This window comes from Ovis aries, chromosome 11 (genome assembly GCF_016772045.2).
Source record: "Ovis aries strain OAR_USU_Benz2616 breed Rambouillet chromosome 11, ARS-UI_Ramb_v3.0, whole genome shotgun sequence".
Classification (NCBI taxonomy): Eukaryota; Metazoa; Chordata; class Mammalia; order Artiodactyla; family Bovidae; genus Ovis; species Ovis aries.
This window is the reverse complement of record NC_056064.1, coordinates 57,882,576-57,901,979: the sequence shown is the minus strand read 5'-3', so window position 1 is coordinate 57,901,979 and position 19,404 is coordinate 57,882,576. Positions and strand designations below refer to the sequence as shown.

At 54.1% G+C, this 19,404-nt stretch overlaps 1 long non-coding RNA gene across 1 annotated transcript; it reads right to left on the bottom strand.

The window, feature by feature from the left end:
• Positions 1–9,402: 9,402 nt before the first annotated feature.
• Positions 9,403–19,122, bottom strand: LOC132657375 (uncharacterized). Its single transcript, XR_009595418.1, has 3 exons — positions 18,864–19,122; positions 11,296–11,417; positions 9,403–9,985 (listed from the first exon to the last, which is right to left on the bottom strand). It is a non-coding gene; the product is annotated as an uncharacterized LOC132657375 (long non-coding RNA).
• Positions 19,123–19,404: the final 282 nt, after the last annotated feature.

Here is a 19,404-nt window from a genome sequence, read left to right as displayed (position 1 = left end):
ATCAGTTTTCAAGATCTTACTGGAGAATAGGAGAAGTTTATCCAAATTAATTTGGGGGTTGGAAGCTGAGCTATGCACAGTATGTGGGGGTCTTAGTTCCCTGACCAGGGATTGAACCCAAGCCCCCTGCAATGGAATCATGGCGTTCTAACCCCTGGATGGCAAGGGAAGCCCTAGGGGTTTTTTTGTTTGTTTTTTAAACTCTAGAATCATGTATCTTTTGTTGATTTGATTTAATGCTCGTATTTAATTAGTCAGCTTCCTATGTAGGAGTCAGGCATTGGGCTATGTGCTTCCATTTATTATCTTAGTTTATCTTGTCAAAACCATAATATGAAACATTGAAAGCAAATGAACCCCATTAACAGATGGAGCTAGTGAGACTTGGATCGGTCACACAGAGAGTGACACTTAGCCAAGAATCAAATTTAAGCTCTGACTCCAACAAGACTTCCCTTTTTTAAAGCAATAAAGAAGGCTGAGCACAGAAGAATTGATGCTTTCAAATTGTGGCACTGTGGAGAAAACTCTTGAGAGTCCCTAGGACTGCAAGGAGAACAAACCAGTCAATCCTAATGGAAATCAACCCTGAATAGTCATTGGCAGGATTGATGCTGAAGCTCCAATACTTTGGCTACCTTATGTGAACAGCCAACTCATTGGAAAAGACCCTGATGTTGGCAAAGATTGAAGGCAAATGGAAAAGCGGGTGACAGAGGATGAGATGGTTAGAGAGCATCACAGACGCAACGGACATGAATTTGAGCAAATTCCAGAATTCAAATTCAAATTCCAGCAAGTCTGAGCAAATACTGGAGGACACGGGAGCCAACTACTACTACTACCAAGTCACTTCTGTCGTGTCCGACTCTGTGCGACCCCATAGACGGCAGCCCACGGTGTGCTGCAATCTGTGCGGTTGCAGAGTTGGACACGACTTAGCGGCTTAACAAGAACAGGCACAGTGACTAAAGCCTATAGGCTTTTCATGGAGCCATGAAAATATCTGAAAGAAACGAGTAAGGAAAAAAAGAAAAAAAAAAAACAACAACACTGGCTTCAGAATACAAAAAACTACAAAATTTATCTTTTCCAAATGTTTATAGTTAAGTGTCTACAAAAATCACGTTGTTAACTGGCCAATGGTGATTTAACTCAATTCTCAAATAGTTATTAATGAATACAATAAAGTTTAAATCACAAGAATGAATCTTATTTTCTGAAATCTCTAAGTTAAAAAAATCATAAAGCTCTCCTCATTCTTTTTATTCCCATAAAATTATATGTAATGTAATGTGTGGGTGCATTTTAATTCTCTTGATAAGATGCAGGGTGGAGTCTCCAAAAGCGAGAAAGCTTGGGGACTGCTGAGATCTGATGCCGTCTGTGGATTTGAGAGTCTTGCCTTATAATCCCATTGCTACACTACATTTTGTGTCCAAGTTCATACCCCGCAGTCCCTGATGAAGCATAAGCCAGTCGTTATTGTTCATTTTAGCTTTCATTCACTCATCGACTCCTTCAATAGCTTGGCGTATAGGGTACCATCAAGTCAAATGTATAAAATGACATTTCTTAATAAAATAGTCTAAATTAAGGATTTAAAGTCCTGGAAAATTAAGGATTTGGGCTAAGTTGGAGGCCCCTGGGGAAAAAGTGCAGTTGGATTAAGTGATATTTCAGGATGATGGGGGCAAGTGCAGAACAGCCTGGGAAATGAGCTAAGTCAACTTGTTCAGCAGTAACCTGGCCCTGGTCAAAGGGACCACTTTGCGCCTGGGCACATGGACCAGGCTTTTTCCAGGGGGGTAGCCGGGAGGGTTGACGGCACAGAAAGCTTGCCAAACTCCACATCCACCCATTTTCTGCAGAGAAATCACAAAAGCCCCAACTTCCTGGAGGCAGCATCCAGGCCAGACGTCCGAGGCATTGGTCAGGCTGCCAGGAGACTCTGCCTCTCACGAGGCTTTTGTCTCCATCAGGAGCCAAGACAAACTGGCAAAACCAACTTTTTGATTTAGAGAAGGTTCCAGAGACCCCAGGTAGAGATGATGGCGGGGGAGGTGGTGGGTGGTGGTGTCACGGCTGAGGTCCCATGAGCCCAGCCAACCACCTCTCGGAACAAACAGCAGGAGCGCCTGGCACTCTTGAGAGTGTTTTCTTTGGAAGATACTTGTGAACGTCTGTCCTCTGACACAGCTGCCGTGCCAGCGCAGGAAGCTACGAGGCAGAATGCTTCCACTGCAATCGACAGGTGAGGTTCAGATCACTGAAGCCACTCCCCCAAAGCCACCCAGCGAGGTGGGGCCCCTGGACCCAAGGGTCGTGTTTTGGGGGCTATGGTCAATGGCTACCACGCATGCTCTGAGCCTTCTAAGAGAGAGAGCCAATCGTCCAGGACAGGATACAGAAAACACAGAAGCAGGAACAAACCTGGAGACTCAGGCCTGCTGGCCAACGGCCTCAGATTACCCCAGCTTCTAATTCCAAAATGGTGTTTGTGCATCTAAGACCTGATAGCTGAAACTAGGCGTCTTACTTTGGCCCTCGGGAGGAGGAGGCCGGGGGTCCTGGAAGGTGTGCTCTCCCCACACGGCCTGTCCACCCCTCCTGCTCCCACCCACCGCATCCCGGTCCTTCTGGGCCTGTGAGCACAGCTGCCTTCCGGGTAGACTAAACCCATTCTCTCCACACTTTCGAGACCAGGCATCTGGCCTGCCACGTGCTTTCCGCTGCTATGTCAGCTGCTTTGGGCAACATCTCTTCGCGCAAGACTGCTGTGTGCTCTGCCCACCTGTGAGGCTTCCCGCACCGCTAAGAAGTCTCCCAGACACCGACACCCAGGCAGCCCAGCACACGACTCTGCCCACTAGAAAGGAGGTGAGCTTCTTGGGGACAGCCTGGGTACCTGGTTCACCCCTGAAACCCCTGTCCTGTCCATCACGGTGACCTCTCCCCCTGACCTCTCCCATTTATCACTCCATAGGCATTTGTTGGGTTTCCCAGGTGGCACTAGTGGTAAAGAGCCCACCTGCCAACGCAGGAGATGTAAGAGATGCAGGTTCAGTCCCTGGGTGGGAAAGATCCCCTGGAGGAGGGCATGGCAACCCACTCCAGTACTCTGGAGAATCCCATGGACAGAGGAGCCTTGCATGTACACACACACACACACGCACGCACTCAGGGGCATTTGTTGAGCTCCTCTGGAGAGCCAAGGCCTGGGCTACTCACCTGGGATAGTTTGGACCCAGGGGAAAAATTGTTTAAACGTGTAACTCAGGGAAGGCTCCCTGGAGGAGGTGATGCTGGAGTTGATGCTGTTTAGTCACTAAGTCATGTCCGAATCTTTGCGACCCCATGGGCTGTAGCCCACCAGGCTCCCCTGTCCAAGGGATTTTCCAGGCAAGAATCCCTGAGTGGGTTGCCATTTCTTTCTCTAGGGGAGCCTCCTGACCCAGGGATCGAATCTGCATCTCCTGCATGGGTAGGCGGATTCTTTACCGTGTGAGCCACCAGGCAAGACCCTGGTGCTACAGTAGAGAATCATAAAACCTGGATCAGATTCTGTTTCAAATAGAGCTCTGCTGGGTCATTTTGGGCCAGCCCAACCAGCAGAAACTCTTCCACATACACAATCTCCTGGGAATACCACCAGGGTCTCCAGGGACCCTGCCCCCAGTCAATAGGTGGTCTGTCCTTTCTCCCCGGTTGTTGGCAAGATTTCTCTAGAACCTGGAAGCCAGGGCTGTTTTGCTGAGCAGCTGCCTCATGAAGGCAGTGGGGTGGCCCGAAGGATGAACCTTCAGAAGTGGGCTGCTCAGAACCCGTGGAGGTGGGAGATGAGGGTGCACAGGTAAGCCTCCAGACGCCCAGAGAGGAGGATGCCTATTTGGCTTGGCTAACTTCCCCAGTGATGACACACGGCAGAGACCTTGGGGAGGCCGTGTTACTCCAGACAACAGGTTTCTCTCCACAATCACGGGAAGCTCAGCTGTGTCTGAGCACCAAGACTAGAGCCACCCCCCAGCCAGCCACCAGGAACGAGTGACCAGCAGCTCCAAGCTTGATGCCTGCCCTGTTCTGAGACTAACTGCAGGCCCTGCCTGGCTCCTCCCACGGGAGGGGTGGACGCAGCCTGGTCTCGGGGTTCCTGCGGGTCCCGTGGGACGGGATCTGACCCCAGGGGGCCTGGGATAACCACGTGGGGTGGGTGTGTGGGTGCAAAGCACAGATATGCTTGTGGGCAGGAGGAAGGACATTTGAGAACAATCTATGCCTTGCCTGTTACATGTGCCAGGGGAAACTGACTCTCAGAGGCTAAGCAATCTGCTTGTGGTCAACCAGCTCAGGTGACGGCATGCGGAGGTCAGAGCCTGGTTCATCCGACTCCGACACCCCTGCTCTCAACCTGCACGATCTTGCCGGAAGAACAGCACCTCGTCGGATGATAAAGCTTTTCAAATTGCCCTGAGATCAGAGGGGAAGAGAAGGACGGGACACGGGGGTCCAAGAGTCAGGCTCAACAAGGCAGTTATTTTGGCTGAGCTGGGAAAGCTCATGCAGGGTGGGGCGGGCCGGGGGGAGCCCAGGATGGACGCAGCATCCTGTTCGCCAGGCTCTCTTCCCCACCGTTGGCTCAGAACCCAGAGGGACCTCCCAGGGGACCTAGGGGCGTCCACCTGGAGCCCCTGGCCCCGGATTCCCTCTGCCAAGTCCTGCCAGCCCACGAAGCCAGGCGGCAACCTCTCCACCACCCTCGGAGTTGGGTGGGAACTCCGGTGCCTGGCTCGGGAGGCCCCTGGAAGCCCTGGTCACGGATCACTGCCCTCAGCCCCGGGATTACAGGGGCTCAGAGGGAGGCCAGCCCGCCTGGTCCAGCCTGCCGCCCTGCTCTGGAACCCGGCCAGCCGCCCTTCCCGGCTCAGCCCCGGCAGCGGGGGCGCCAGGCGGCCCCGAGGAGTTACAGACGGAGAACTGGAGTGAAGTCAGCCTCGACCTTTCCTTCCGGCCGCCACAAAGGGCAGGGCCCCTTGGGGACCGGAGGTAGCCTTTCCCGGAGGGAGGGAGGCTCACCATGGCCAGAGTCCCTGGGACGGGCACCCTGGCCCAGCCTGCAGGGGTGTTGGCCTGCTCTGCGGACAGCGTCCCACCCGGGGCTTGTTTAGAGTGAATCACTTGGAAAGAGACCTGAAACTGTATCCTGCCGGAAATCACAGGCCAAGAGCCAGGAAGAAACCAGGTCAAGCTTCATGGATTCAGGCCACCAGGAAGGAAGGCCAAGAGCCCAGGGTTTAGGGAGTGTCTTCTCCATGCCGGGCACTCTCTGCAAGTGTGGAATGTTACCCTTCTGGGGAGTTCGGCCTTGACTCCTTTCGCAGATGCATGCTAGGTCACTTCAGTCGTGTCCGACTCTTTGCGACCCCATGGACTGTAGCCCACTAGGCTCCTCTGTGCATGGGGATTCTCCAGCAAGAATACTGCAGTGAGTTGCCATTTCCTCCTCCAGGGTATCTTTCCCACCCAGGGATCCAACCCGCGTCTCCTGAGGAGTCTCCTACATTGCAGGCAGATCCTTTACCACTTGAGCCATAACCCAAAGTTGAACTCCGTTCTTCACACCTGAGGCCATCAATACACTGATCTATCTGGTGGTGGCCTCCTGATACCCTCCCCTAAGCCCCAACCCAGGAGCACAGAAGCAGACAGCAGGGAAGCCCCCTGAGGCCACCTCCCTCTGAGAGGCAGGGTAGTGCAGGGTCAAGAGCATGCGGCCCAAGTTCAAACCCTGGCTCTGCACTTACAAGCTGTGCAACTTCAGATAAGTGTCTGAACTTCTCTGTGGCTTAATTTCTTCATTTGCAGAATAGCACAATGGAGGATCTGCCCTTGGAGCTTCACCACGAGGATGAGGGGAAATCTTATTATTGTTGTTGTTAATATCAGTGTCAACCCAAATCTCAAAGACTCAGCTCCTGTCATCAAACCTTCCTTCATCACATGCCCTGGCTAAGCCTCAACCAAGAAGCAGGCTTTCCGGCAGGTTGCTGACTGCTCAGGGCAGTCCCGGAGAGGGAGCTGAGTGGAGCAGGAGGGGAGGGCTGGGTGACTGAGAATAAGCATGCACCAGCAGACCACACACTTCACCTCCACCCCTCCCACTGGGAACGGGGCAGGAGGGAAGCACGCAGATTCCTCACTCCAGCTGAGTCAAGGCTAGCGTGTTTCTCTCCTTCAGGAGAGAGGAGGCCACGTGACACCGAAGATGAGCGTCCCCAGACCATCACCCTGCGCGTCACGTAGTCTCCTGGGTGCGGCCCCACCTGGTACAAATGTGGGGAGCAGCCAGGAGCTGGGAGGTTTGGGTATCATCCTGATGCTGGGAAAGAGTGAGGGCAGGAGGAGAAGAGGGAGACAGGATGAGCTGGTTGGATGGCATCACCGACTCAATAAATATGAGTTTCCGCAAGCACCGGGAGATAGTGAAGGACAGGGAAGCCTGGCGTGCTGCAGTCCCTGGAGTCGCAAAGAGTCAGACATGACTGAGTGACTGGATAACAACCTGTTAGGAGATTAAGGGTGGGCTTATAAGCCCACAGAGGGGGTCCCACACGCACAGATGCACAAACACTCTTTCACTCACAGGCCTTGACTTTGGGGGAGCCACAGCCCTACTCAACCTTCCCCTCAGCACACAAGACACAGAGCCACCGGGCCTGGGGGACCCTAAAAGGAACAGAAACTCAGACACAGATTCCTTCCTAAGGTCCTTAGAGTCTTGACCCTCCTTCACCCACCCCCAGGACCATGCCTAGACCCTTTCAGGTGGTGGAAGTCCATTTTCTTTTGAAAGACAAGAGCTTCCTCTCCTTCCTCCTTCCTCTCCGGCTTCTGCCAGACTGCGCTCCTGTGACCACCCCGTCCAGTGTTTAACTGACTGTCATGCCAAGCTTCCCAGGCGGCTCAGTGGTAAAGAATCCGCCTGCCAACACAGGAGACTCAGGTTCAATCTCTGAGTTGGGAAGATCCCCTGGAGGAGGAAATGGCAACCCACTCCAGTATTCTTGCCTGGAGAATCCCATGGACAGAGGAGCCTGGCGGGCTGCAGTCCATGGGGTCCCAAAGAGTCGAACATCACTGAGCGAGTGAGCACGCACACACCGGAGGAAGCCTTCCTCTGGGTGCCCCAAGGCCACAGTTGCCCTGTTCCTGCTTACTGGCCTCAGACACCGTGGTCCCTGAGCTATTTAAGCACCCAGCTCACCTCCAGTCTGCTTGGCCCTGGCTCTGGGGCTTGCAAGAATTCATTTATTTCCAACTCTCAAGGCTCACCCCCTCCCTTCCACCTCCCCCTCTCACGACATCCCCCACAGCACTGCAAATAATACCTCATTTTATATGGAAAACACTAAAACAGGGTCACACCTTTTAAAAGATATTTCCACCTCGCTGTCTGAAATCAGACATCACCTTTCTCCCATCCTCCACAACCACCACGCTGGACACACACACACACACACACGCACACACACACGCACGCACACACACACGCACACACACACACACCCGTTTTGCTACCAGACTTCCCTAAGCCAGTTTAATTGAAAAGGCATGATTTAGGTTAATTGACAGCAGATGGGTTCGGCTGCAAACTGCAGAGGCGCATTTGCTGAACATGATTTACAGCAACGAGGCAAAACTTTCTCCTTTTTATATCTTTCTTCGAGCTCCGCGGCCAAAACAGCTCAGCAGAAATGAGAGGAGAAAAAAAAGTAATTAGTGTTTAATTTTTTAACAATTTTTAACTCCCTTTTTAATTGCTTTACATAAACCTGTCCTAGAATTTTACAGCCTTCAAATCTCTGTCTAAGTCTGGTCCTTGTTTCTGGTTTTAATTACCGGGAGGCTTGTCTGGCACATTAAATTAGAAGAAAAAAAAAAGAAAGAAAGAAACACACACACGCACGCACAATTTCAGAAATATTTTGCTGTTGGACTCCCAGCTGAACATCTAATATTTCAGCGTGCGAACGGGAAAGCTTGGCCCAGGAGGGTTTTGGAAGAAGGCAAGTTGTCTAGGGGCTGCTACAGCAGTATTGCGTCACCTCCTAAACTGTCTTCCCTGGGATTAGGATGGAGAGACCAGTCGTAGGACAGCATCTGAGAGTCCACAGTGGCCCCAGGCACCTCAGAGTTGTGCTGATACGTAGCTGGCTCCCCAGAGAAGCTGGGCGTGTGCAGATAGATGCCTTAGGCTTTGGGCAGAACTCGGGTTCCTATTCCCAAGCCCTGCCATCAGATCTTCTGCTCATTTTCCAGCCAGCAGTCCATCTTGAGCAAGGAACACGGCCTGGAGAAGACAAAGGAGACGGTCCCCAGCACGGGATGAGCAGTCATTCCAGAGAACAGGGAAGCTGGCAGGAATCGGGCACGGGAGAATTTCCTGGGCTGCTGTGTTCCATCCTGAAGGGAAACGCATAGATCTGGACTGGGCACCTGGCTTCGGATGGGAAGACTCCGGCTGCGGGAGGGCTGGGAGGCTGCCCCGGGGTCTGCACTCTCAATGATCAGCAGAACACTCTGCGGAATCCGATCTCATCTCGTGTCCCCCAGCCTCCAAGGGGTGGTTTACGTTGAATCCAAGGAACTTTGGATAAAATTTAAAATTCCCTTCCTCAGTCACATAGCCACCCTTCAACTGTTCCACGGCCTCCTGTGGATAACGGCTTGTTACCATCTTGGGCAGTGTATAATACAGGGTATTTCCATCCCTGCAGTTCTGTTGGAGAGGGGTGCCCCGGACTCCTGCTATTCAAAATGTGGGCAGAGTGGGTGTCCCCCTGGGAGGCAGCTGGAGACATGAGGCTTCTGGCTTCCCCAAGACTTGGAAACCACGCCATAACGAGACCCCAGGGGTTTTGAACACACATTCAAGGTCACATCCCAGAAGCAGCATGGCTGGCTGGGCCCAGGATGGGGACATGGTCTGGGATTCCCTTCCAGGTGTGATGGGAGTGTGCAGGTGTTGGGTGAGGGGAGGCCTTGGCCTAGAACGTCCTCAGGACCCAACCCCGCAGGGCTGAGGCTCCCTGCCTCGTGTTCATTAGCGCCGAGGCCACAGACCCCCTTGGCAGACCCTGCCCAAGCCTGCCTTGGGCTCCTCCAGAACTCCTGCTGGGAGGCGGAGGGCTGCCTGGCGCCGCTGGGCGGGCAGCGCTGTGCATGGAGCCTCGCCAAGGCTGGCTCCCCCACACACGGTCATTACCTCCCGAAAACCCAGGAGTTATTACAATTAAAACACGTTGCGGTGGAGGCGGGGGGCGGGGGGGGGGGACGGGAGTTGGGGCTGGGGGAGGTCCCTTTAGGAAGGAACACTGGGATTAAAAGAAATTAGAGCGGTTGCCATGGCGACGCAGCCCGCCGGCCCTACCCTGTGATTATTTCAATGGGAAGGAGATGCCGGAGAGAGGCTGGGGCAGGGGTGCTGGGGAGCCCTACCCAGCTGCGCGGGCTGGGTCTACACTTCCCCTCAGAAAGCGATGCCCCAGCCCCCGGAAATTATCCCCAGGCTGACTCCTGCGGCCTTTCCTGTTCTCTGGAACCGCCGCTTATCGCCTGGACCACCGTTCTCCAGGAAGTCCACGCCCCGGGCCTCAATCTGATTTTTTTCGAAACCAGGAAACTCCCAAGAGTTGCCCCCGGCTCTCAGGGCCCCGTGGGTGGCGGAATGACCTGACCTGGGTCCCTATCAGCTCAACGCCTGCGATTAGGAGTGCCGTGGAAAACCCGCCGCCCGCTGTTCTTGAACCTGAAACCGGAAGCACAGGTGAGCAGCGGAGGCATTGGAGCGACAACGGGGGCGGGAGTGTCCTGGACCAGGCCCGCGGTAAAGAGGGAGTCGGAGATACGTGCCTGGGCCACCTCCAGGTCCCCGCGGAGGATCGTGGTCCTGACAGAAGGGGAGCCTCGTCTGGCAGAGCCACAGGGCCTGGAGAAGAGAAAACAGTAATTAGCTCTCCGCTGGTCTCCTGGGGAGGCCCACAGGAAGGAGAGGCTGCCTGGACACCTCTGGGGGAGAGAAGAGGAAGGCTAGGCTGGGGTGATGGGGTGATGGGGAGGTGGGGTGATGGGGAGGTGGGGTGATGGGGAGGTGGGGTGATGGGGAGGTGGGGTGATGGGGTGGTGGGGAGGCGGGGTGGTGGGGAGGTGGGGTGATGGGGAGGTGGGGAGATGGGGAGGTGGGGTGATGGGGTGGTGGGGAGGCGGGGTGGTGGGGAGGTGGGGTGATGGGGAGGTGGGGAGATGGGATGATGGGGAGATGGGGTGATGGGGAGATGGGGTGATGGGGTGATGGGGAGGTGGGGAGATGGGGAGATGGGGTGATGGGGTGATGGGGAGATGGGGTGATGGGGGTGATGGGGAGGTGGGGAGATGGGGAGATGGGGTGATGGGGTGATGGGGAGATGGGGTGATGGGGTGATGGGGAGGTGGGGAGATGGGGAGGTGGGGTGATGGGGAGGTGGGGTGATGGGGAGGTGGGGAGATGGGATGATGGGGAGATGGGGTGATGGGGAGATGGGGTGATGGGGTGATGGGGAGGTGGGGAGATGGGGAGATGGGGAGATGGGGTGATGGGGAGGTGGGGTGATGGGGAGGTGGGGAGATGGGGAGACGGGGTGATGGGGAGGTGGGGAGATGGGGTGATGGGGAGATGGGGTGATGGGGAGGTGGGGAGATGGGGAGACGGGGTGATGGGGAGGTGGGGAGATGGGGAGACGGGGTGATGGGGAGGTGGGGAGATGGGGTGATGGGGAGATTGGGTGATGGGGAGATGGGGAGGTGGGGTGATGGGGTGATGGGGAGGTGGGGAGATGGGGAGATGGGGAGACGGGGTGATGGGGAGGTGGGGAGATGGGGAGATGGGATGATGGGGAGGTGGGGAGATGGGGAGGTGGGGAGATGGGGAGGTGGGGAGATGGGGTGGTGTGATGGGGACAGAGTCAGCAAATCCTCATCCTCTCTGGCCTCCTTCCAGTGATGCTCCCCGGGGGGACTCGGGCCGCAGGGAAACGGCTAACAACACTAGCCCAGGCAGAGGGGGTTCGGGTGTAGGGAGGTGGTTCCCTTCCATCTTGAAGGGTGACCTGCTCCAGGCCAGTGCTCGTCCTCCTCAGGCACTTAGGCCGGAGACTCTCGAGCTGCCGAAGTGACCGGCAGGAGACCCCCTCTCAGAGCACAGTCCTCCCTGGCCCCTCCTTCCCTCTCGAAGGAAACCCTGACCATCACCCCCATCCTCACGTTTGTATCCGCACCATCCACGGCGCTCCTGCGTAAAACACACGGCCCAGCGTTGACCTCAGCCAGAGACTTGGGGCGTGAACTTGGCAACTCCGTCAGCATCTCCAGCTCACTTTCCTTCTCTGCAAAAACAACATCTAACTGACGGTGTCTTCATGAGGATTTGCGATAATGGACTCCAAACGCCTGGCTCTGTCACAACCAGCCTTCCCGATTTGCCCCAGTCTTGGGGGATCTGTGAGGGGGCTTCCCAAGTGGCTTAGCAGAAAAGAATCCACGAGTTCCATCCCTGGGTCAGGAAGATCCCCTGGAGAAGGAAATGGCAACCCACTCCAGTATTCTTGCCTGGAGAATCCCATGGACAGAGGAGCCTGGCGGGCTACAGTCCATGGGGTCGCAAAGAGCCGGACACGACTGAGCAACTGAGCAGCAACAACAGGGGCCTCTGGGGACACAGAATTTTCCATTTTAAAATCAAGACCGTCCCCAGCAAACTGGAGGACTATTCACCCTGCCAAGGCACAAGGTGTGTGTCTTAGGGGCCCTGGTACTATTGGTATGTTGGGTCTTCGCTCAGTTTAAAATTCTTTATACACCGTTTATATGAAGACAAAAGTATGTATACGTGCATATATGCATATGCATTTTCCAAGGAGATACATTGGGAGGTAATTATATTTCAAAAGGAATGTTCACCTGGCAAAATGATAAAAGGCAGTATTCCTCTCTACAGGGTTGCAGCGGGGAAGAGGACTCTGTAGATGGAAAATTCAGAGAGACTAAATTGGTGGATTAGAAAGCGATTTGCAGTCCGCTTGCTTGCTGAGAGGCTTCTATCTCTGGGCGAACCCCTGGCACTTCTGGAAGATTCTTTTGCCCAGCATTGCTGCCCTCTTGCTAGGGTGAGGCTGGGCACACCTGTACCGGTGACAGCCGCCAGCCCTTTGTCTGGGAAAGTGCTGTCAGGGTCCCGGGGAGATGGGTGTTCAAAAGGCTCCCAAGAGCCCTCTCCAGCCGGTGGGAGTTCTTAGCTGGCGCTAGTGTTCCATCACACGAGCGCTCTGTTTATTTTTCTGCCCTCCCCTCAGTTCAGAGAGTTCAGAGACTGCCCAGGTTTTAGCAACTCCAAACAGGCGCCAGGTGGGGAGTTCACACACAAATCGAAAGCGCCCATATCAGGCCATATTGCCTGTGATTTTTTTTTTCCACTTAGCTCTTGGAACAATGGGGAAGAGGGGGAAGAAGGGAAAAGGGGATGGGGGAAGAGGACACAGGGGTCCCGATCCCCTCCCTGCCCACGCCCACCTTGACAACCCAGAGGCCCGGCTGACTAGTGCCGGCAGCTCGGCCCTGTGAAGGGTTTGCAGAAGGGACGGGGGTTCCCGCAGGGCAGGCCACGCTGCAGTCCTGGCTGCCGGCCACCCCCGGGGCCACCAAAACCAGCGCCCAGCCCAGCGCTCCAGCGGCAGTGGCCAGCTGGGCCCCGCGGGCAGCACCGAGGACCCCGAGTCCCCGCCTCCACTCCGTCCACCTGGTGTGCTCAGGGGCCCCCGAAGCCCTGTGGCCACAGCCGGGCTCCTGAGCCGCACTCACGTCCGGCCAAGACGCAGAGGAGAAGGGGCCCAGCTGGAAACACATCCTGTCCCCTTCGAGGTGAGGCCACAGCCAGGGCCAGGACTGCCAGCAGGGAGGACGTCAGGAGGCGCTGGAAAGGGAGAACTCGTCTTTCCCCCTGACGGAGGCATCAGAGTCCTGATTTAACGGAAAGAAGGGCGATCACCTCTGAGGTCCCCAGAGCCCTGGTCTCCCCGTGACTCCAGCCCCCCAGCCCCTGGACTAAGGCTGGTACACGGGGAGCAGCAAATGGCCCACCTGCCCTGTAACGCCCAGCAGTAGTGCCAAGGGCTCGCCAGTGACACTCGGTTCCATTAGTTCTGACTGGTATTTGGTGAGAGGCACATCGCGCCCCATCTCTGAGACTAAGGCTCAGTCTTGTTTGGAAGAGAGAATTGAGCTGAAGGATCCACGACCCCTCCCCCATACAGTGCCATCTCCACCTTACCTCTGTTTCAAGATTTCCTTGATGTGGACCACTTTTAAAGTCTTTATTGAATTTGCCATAGTATTGTTTCTGTTTTGGGCTTTTTTGGCCTCGAGACACAAGGGATTATCAGCTCCCAGACCAGGGGTCAAACCTGCATCTCCTGCATTGGAAGCTGAAGTCTTAGCCACCAGACACCAGGGAAGCCCCAATCCCACCCACTTCTGCCATCGTGGTCGTCAAACTGCTTGGAACTCTCCCTTTCCTCCCTCCCCTTCTCGTCTCTGAACCCTTACAGGACAAGAGGCGACTTCTCAGTGTGTCTTAGGATCCCATGCACACGGAACTCTGCTTGGTCGCCCAGTTGTGTCCGACTCTTTGTGACTTCATGGACTGTAGCCTACCAGGCTCTTCTGTCCTTGGGATTTCTGAGGCAGGAATACTGGAGTGGGTTGCCACTTCTTTTTCCAAGGGATCTTCCTGATCCAGGGATTGAACCTGTGTCTCCTGTGTCTCCTGCATTGGCAGGCGGGTTCTTCACCGGAAAGCCAACGAGGAAGCCCCAGTCCCATGCACAACAATGAGCACTGAGTAAACGTTTGTGTAGGGCTTCCCTTGTAGCTCAGTTGGTAAAGAATCTGCTTGCAACGCAGACCTGGGTTCAATCCCTGGGTTGGGAAGATCCCCTGGAGAAGGAAATGGCAACCCACTCCAGTATTCTTGCCTGGAGAATCCCATGGACAGAGAAGCCTGGCGGGCTACAGTCCATGGGGTCGCAAGAGTCGGACACAACTTAGGAACTAAACCACCACCACCAAACATTTGCAAACCCAAACAGATTCTTTACAGCTTTCCCACTGCGTCTGTCCCAGGGCAGACACAGTGTATATGGTACCCAGGCCAACGCCCCAAAATCCAGGCAGGGTATCCTGCCCTCTTCCTGCCCCTCACCTCTCCTTTTCCACCAATTTTTCCAAAGGAGGCCCTCCTTATACCAATGAACAATGAAAAAAGTGCAAAGGAGCGCCAGAGGAAGAAAAATAGTAAAGAAAAAAAAAAAATCTGGGAGAAAAGAAAGAATGCTTATGATTACATATAGGCTAGGAGCATGCATATCTCAGCCCCCGACAGGAACCAAACAGGAAGTCTAGAATCATTACCAAATGCACTTCCCCTGCTTGCCTGGCCCTGGGCCCCCCAGGTCAAGGATGCTCAGGCCTGGAAGCCACTGGAGGTTTTGATGGATTGATTGGCATTTCCCTTCTCTTCCTTCCTTGCTGCTTGAAAGGGCTTCTGGGTGGATGGATGGCTGCCGGGATGGGAGTGAAGCCTCTGCTGGCCCTCAGGAGCAAGGGGGCTCTGGGCTTTTCCATGCAGGGTGGAAAAAAAAAGCCCAGGCTTTTCCAGGGTGTTGCAGGGGAAGGTAGCTGCCAGCCAGCCTCCCTCGCCCCACTCTGCCTGCAGAGAGCCCCGTGACAGCCCTAGCTTTGGGAGCAAGACCGCCGATTCTGAAGAAAGCAGATCAGAAATTTTGGCATCAAAATAAAATCTGCTCCAAGGAAGCACGTTGTAACCCTTGCAGTAAAATGCAGGTCACAACATGGAAGTAAAATGTCGGTAAGGGGGGCTTCTGGTGGCTCAGTGGTAAAGAATCCGCCTGTCAATGAAGGAGACACGGGTTCGATCCCTGCTCCGGGAGGATCCCACATTTTGCAGGATAACTAAGCCCGGGCACCACAACCCTGCAAGCCTGAGCTCGAGAGCCCACGAGTCGCAGTGACTGAGTCTACGCGCTGTAGCCACTGAAGCCCAGGCGCCCTAGCGCCCATGCTTCGAAACGAGAGAAGTTACTGCAACAAGACGCCGGTGCACCGCGATGAAGAGAAGACCCCCCACCACAAGCAGAGAGAGCACAGCGACAAAGGCCCAGTGCAACCAGAAACAAAGACAGACCTTAAAAAAAAAGTCAGCAGCAAAAGGGAGCTACAGGGCTGTGAGTTGCAGTTCATCCTCCATGGGCTGGTCCTACTCAGATCACAGCCAGGACTGTGTCCCAGCTCGGTGCTAGCTGCCTCATCAATCCATCGAAGGTCATTCAACTCCTGTTTGTCAAGGACGGGAGAGTAAATAGTTTCGGCTTTGTAGGCCTCTGGGTCTCTGTTGCAAACGCTGAACTCCAACGTGACATCTTAAAAGCCGATGCAGACAATCCACAGATGAAGGGGCAGGGCTGTTTTCCAATAAAACTTTATTTATAAAGCCAGCCAACTGGCCAGATGTGGCCCGCCCGTGGGCTACAGCTTGCCAGCTTCTTGGCACAGATCTCGAAGACCGCAGAGTGACATGACTGTTGAGGAGTATGACCTTTGAAGTGGAAGAACCTTTGACCTAGTTCATATGTCTGCCCAAGACTTACTGTATTAGCTGAGCTACCTTGGGCCAGTCACTAAACTCAATCAAACTCAATATCCCCACCTGGAAAATAGGATACCGGGACTTCCCTAGGGGTCCAGTAGTTAAGACTTTGCCTTCCAATGCAGGGGAGTGCAGGTTCGATCCCTGGTTGGGGAGCTAATATTTCACATACCTTGGGAGGGGGGGGGTTGTCAATAAAACCAAAACATTTAAAAAGAAAAAGAAACAGAAGCAACGCTGTTGTGAATTCAATAAAGACTTTGAAAATAGTCCACATTAAAAAAATCTTTTCGAAAATTGAGTAAATAAGATAGGATATTAATGCCTGCCTCATTGGTACCGTAATGATGATATGAACAGCAAAAGTCACCTGACGCTCACCGCTGGCTGTCAGTCATTCTCATTATGATGGAAAGGGATGGGTGGGTTCGAAGTCTTTCATGGTTGGAAAAGCCTCTGCACACGTGGGTGTCGGTCATCACAGCGTCCTTCTGTGCAAAGGTTCACTTCCTGAAATTTAATATTCCATGGCTTCCCTTCGTGACGTGAAACCAGCGGCTGCACATTAGAATCATCCAAGGAGCCTTCACATCTCACTGCACGTGCTGCCGCCCAGGCCAGTTAAACCAGAATCTTTGGGCGTGAGACTCCGCACCCAGGCATCAGTTTATGTTAAAGCTCCCCAGACAACTCCAGAGTGAAGCCCACGCTGAGCCCCACCAGACTACTCAGAAGCAAAGATCCCGGGCGAGTCTGCTCATCCTTCCTGCCCAGGTGTGGTCCATGCACGGCCAGAATCAGCGTCACCTGGGAGCCCGTGAGAAATGCAGATGCTTAGGCCCCCACCCCCAGACCTGCTAGGTCAGACTCGGCATTTGGACAGAATCTCCAGGGGATTCTGGTGTGCATCCAAGTTTGAGGAAAACCAATCCCTTCTACAGGGGCCCCAACAAACCTGGCTCATTGTCAGAATCCCTCGAAAAGCCCAAAACATTCCTAGGCCTCATCGGCAACTCACTGAGTCTGAATCACCACGGGTGGCCCAGCGGTTGGTACTTTCCCCCAATATTTTACTTGAAAGTCTTCCACATACCCACTTAGACACTGCGATTGTCAGGGTTCCACTATGTTCCATCACATGTCTATGCATTTATCCATCCATCAACCCATCTTATCCTTTAAACACATGTCAAGGTAAAATGGGCTTCCCTGGTGGTTCACTGCTAAAGAACCCGCCTGCCAAAACAGGAGACCTGTGTTCAATCCTTGGGTCAGGAAGATCCCCTGGAGGAGGAAATGGCTACCTGCTCCAGTGTTCTTGCCGGGGAGAATCCCATAGTCATAGGAGCCTGGTGGGCTACAGTCCATGGGGTTGCAAAGAGTCGGACACGACTGAAGCGACTAAACAGCAACAAGGTAAGATGCAGACCTCAGGACCCTTCAGCCTTAAATATTTCAGAATGCACATTACATCACTAATTCTGAACATAAAGCTATTCATCTAGGGACTGTCTTTTTCTCTGTTCAGAAAGACTTGGTAAATAGCATTCTTCTCCCTTCAAGTGTTAAAAAAAAGGGGGGGGGGATGTTTCAGCCTCTTTGGGTGCCATCACTTGCAGTATTAGAGATAATTTCTGTTGTTTGACCTAAGCCCATGGACTGTAGCCCGCCAGGCTCCTCTGTCTGTGGGATTCTCCAGGCAAGAACACTAGAGTAGGTTGCCATTCCCTTCTCCAGGAGATCTCCCCAGTCCAGAAATTGAACCCGGGTCTCCGGCACTGTAGGCAGATTCTTTTCTGTCTGAGCCGCCAGGGAAGCCATAATTCCACATGGCCCTGTGAATTCTGTCTCCTCTTCCCCTTGTTAGAACAGCAGAAGACGTCCCTCTCTGTTATCTCTACTGGATCTCTTGTATGTAACTGTGTTATTCACTGGACATACCTGTGTCTCCAAAACCTCACCTGGTGCTTTCCCCTCAGGCAAAATCCCGCCTCTTTTCAGCAGTGCGTGTGTGCAGAGTGGTAGCGGGGCTTCCTCTGCGCTTTGCTTTGCAGTTCCTAGCGGAGAAGCTGTGGAAGAGGCTTGGAGATAAGATGCTATCTTGTGTCCCTTCCAGGTTTTGGAGAGCCGTGGACCAGACAGCAGTGATCTCACGCACCTCTGGGTTTCCTTCCATCTCAGTTTTGTTCTCTTTGACTGTTACTTCCCGAATACAAAACTCCAAACTCTTGTCATTCAGGGCTCATGGGAACCCCCCCAAACTCATCAGTTTCTGCCAGTTTAATCCGTAAGGGAGGCTGGCCCTGGGACAGAAGGCAGGGCTGGTCACTCTGGTCAACAGCTCAAGAGATTTTAGGCAAGAGGCTCTGCCATGCCCCTTGTTGGCTCAGCGGGTAAGGAATCTACCTGCAATGCAGGAGGCACAGGAGACGCGGGTTCGATCCCTGGGTGGGGAAGATCCCCTCGAGGAGGGCATGGCAACCCACTCCAATGTCCTTGCCTGGAGAATCCCCATGGACAGAGGAGCCTGGCGGGCTGCAGTCCACGGGGTCACAAAGAGTCGGACGCGACTGAGCGTGTAACAACATAACATCTGCCGTTCCACGAGTGCCCTGGTTCTTTCGAATCTTTCAGAATCCCGGAGGTGGGGCTGCAGTTAGAACCAGTTCAGCCTGCAGCCTCCCGCTCCTCCTCAGGCACTCAGATAAGTCATCAACACCCTCAGGATAAATTAATAGGAGGGACTGCCCCTAAATTGTCATGATTTCCAAATACTCTTTTCAACAATCTACGAAAAGGCTGTCCCCAAGTCAGAACACATGCCCCTCCCCAAGTCTTACAGATGAAGATCACTGGGGCTGGAAAGAGGCCACAGCCGCTCAGCAGTTTCACCTACAACCTAGAAAGGCTGGGCTCTGGGACCCCCACCCTGGCCTGCTTCTCCTCCAGACCACCCACTCTCTGTTTGCAACCCTTTCTCCAACCTTGAAACCCGACACCTTCCTCTGGAGGAACCACCCATGTTTAAACAAATAAATACCCCAAAGTAGCCACCTCCCTGGTGGGATTCAAATAAACGTCCCAGGAAGGGATGTGGGGGAGGGGGAGGTACCTGGGCCTTCCGAGCAGCTTGCCTGCCAGGAAGCATCCTTGTGTCCTGGTTTTCTCTGCAAACCTTGGGTCAGTGTTTAGGTCCAACAGTAGCAATGAGATCCTCCCAAATTGGGGAGGGACTCCTTGGGCTCTGTCGGTCACCTCCTGGGGACGTGGTGGTTGCTGGAATTGGGGAGCAGCACCAGGGATGGTGTGGGGGCTGCTCAGTCAAAGAGGAAGCCCCCCCTCAAAGCGGTTCAGAGACTCTCTGGAGATCTGAGTACTCAGTCATAAGCCCCAAAATCTCTCTGCCATTTGGGAGGGGCAGGGATCAGCTCTCCGTGACTCAGAAACACTTAAATAGAACCCAGAGACCTGCTGGCAGAGAGGAAGGGAAGGGTGCGGAGACCCAGTAGAGACCCACAAGTCAGAAATCTCCCTGCTCTGACTCAGGGGAGGAAACCACTGAGCGTCCTTGGTTTCACGGAATGCGGACGGCCAGGAACGGGAAAACAGGCTTGGCGCTGTCACGGGTCGGCTGGTCCGTGGAGTCGCTAATG